Source organism: Arachis hypogaea, chromosome 11, assembly GCF_003086295.3.
Source record: "Arachis hypogaea cultivar Tifrunner chromosome 11, arahy.Tifrunner.gnm2.J5K5, whole genome shotgun sequence".
NCBI classification, from domain to species: domain Eukaryota; kingdom Viridiplantae; phylum Streptophyta; class Magnoliopsida; order Fabales; family Fabaceae; genus Arachis; species Arachis hypogaea.
In genome coordinates, this window is record NC_092046.1 from 17501 (window position 1) to 20000 (window position 2500).

Consider the following 2500-nt stretch of genomic DNA (forward strand, 5'->3'; position numbering starts at 1 on the left):
AGAAAATCCTAGATAACCCTAAAAAATCCTAGATAACCCTAGAAAGCCCTAGAAATTTCTAAAAACCCTAGAAAACCCTAAAGAACCCTAGATACTGCTAGAAAACCCTAGATAACCCTAGAAAACCCAAGAAAATCTTAGATAACCCGAGAAACCCCTAGAAAACCCTAGATAACCCTAGAAAGCCCTAGAAAATCCTAAAAACCCAAGATAACCCTAGAAAACCTAGAAAACACTTGAAAACCCTAGAAAACCTTAGATAACCCTAGAAAACCCCTAGATAACCCTAGAAAACCCTAGATAACCCTAAAAAATCATAAATATCCCTAGAAAGCCATAAAAAACGTAAAAATCCTAGAAAACCCTAGATAACCATAGAAAACCCTAAATAACCCTAGAAAACCCTAGATAACCCTAGAAAATCCTAGATAACCCTAGATAACCATAGATAACCTTAGAAAATCCTAGAAAACCCTAGTTAACCCTAGAAAACCCTAGAAAACCCTTAAAATCCTATAAAAACTTAGATAACCTGAGAAAACCCTAGATAACCCTAGAAAATCCTAGATAACCCTAGAAAATCCTAGATAACCCTAGAAAACCCTAGAAAATTCTAAAAACCCTAGAAAACCCCAGAAAATCCTAAATAACCCTAGAAAACCTAGAAAACCTAGAAATACTTGAAAATCCTAGAAAATTCTAGAAAACCCTAAAAAGCCCTAGAAAACCATAGAAAACCCTAGATAACCCTAGGAAATCCTAGAAAACATAGAAAACCCCTGAAAACCCTCGAAAACTCTAGATAACCCTAGAAAATCTGAGATAATCATAGAAAACCGTAGATAACCCTAGAAAGCCCTAGAAATGTCTAAAAACCCTAGAAAACTCTAGAAAACCCTAAAGAATCCTAGATAACCCTAGAAAATTATAGAAAACCTACAAAATCCTTAAAAATCCTAGAAAACCCTAGATAACCCTATAAAATTCTAGATAACCCTAGAAAACCCTAGATAACCCTAGAAAATCCTAAATAATTCTAGAAAGCCCTAGAAAACCTATAAACCCTAGAAAATCCTAGAAAACCCTAGATAACTCTAGATAACTCTTGAAAACCCTAAAATACCCTAGAAAACCCTAGAGAATCCTAAAGAACCCTAGATAACCCTAGAAAACCCTAGAAACCCTAGAAAACCCTAAATAACCCTAGAAAGCCCTAGAAAATCCTAGATAACCTTAGTAAACCCTAGATAACCCTAGAAAACCCTAGATAACCCTAGATAACCCTATAAAACCCTAGATAACCCTAGAAAATCCTAGAAAATCCTAGATAACCCTACAAAACACTAAAAAACCCTAAAAATTCTATAAAATCTTAGTTAACCCTAGAAAATCCTAGATAACCCTAGAAAACCCTAGAAAAGCCTAGATAACCCTAGAAAATCCTAGAAAATCCTAGATAACCCTAGAAACCCCTTGAAAACCCTAAGAAAATCTTAGATAACCCTAGAAAATCCTAGATAACCCTAGAAAACCCTAGAAAACCCTAATAACCCTAGAAAACCTTAGAAAACCCTAGATAATCCTAGAAAACCCTAGAAAACTTAGAAAATTCTTAAAAACCTTAGAAAATCCTAGAAAACCCTAGAAAGCCCTAGAAAACCCTAGAAAATACTAGATAACCCTAGAAAACCCTAAAAAACCTAGAAAACCCTTGAAAACCGTAGAAAACACTAGATAACCGTAGATAACCCTAGAAAATCCTAGATAACCTTAGAAAAACTTAGATAACCCTAGAAAATCCTAGAAACCCTAGACAATACTAGAAAGCCCTAGAAAACCCTAAAAAATCCTAAAAAACCCTAGATAACCCTAGAAAATCCTAGATAACCCTAAAAAACCCTTGAAAATACTAAAAAACCCTTTAAAATCTTAAATAACCCTAAAAAACCCTAGATAACCCTAGAAAATCCTAGAAAACCCTAGAAAACCCTAGAAAATCCTAATAATCCTAGAAAACCCTAGATAACCCTAGAAAATCCTACATAATTCTAGAAAATCTAAGAAAATTATAGATAACCCTAGAAAACCCTAAAAATCCTATAAAACCTTAGATAAACCTAAAAAATCCTAGATAACCCGAGAAAACCCTAGATAACCCTAGATAACTCTAGAAAGCCCTAGAAAATCCTAGAAATCCCTAGATAATCCTAGACAACCCTAGAAAATCTAGAAAACCCTAGATAACCCTAGAAAACTCTAGATAATCCTAGAAAACCCTAGAAAATCCTAGATAACTCTAGATAACACTAGAAAACTCTAGATAACCCTAGAAAACCCTAGATAACCCTATATAACCCTAGAAAATCCTAGATAACACTAGAAAGCCCTAGAAAACCCTAAAAATCCTAAAAAATTCTAGATAACCCTAGAAACCCTAGATAACCCTAGAAAATCCTAGATAACCCTAGAAAATCCTAGATAACCTTAGAAAACCCTAGAA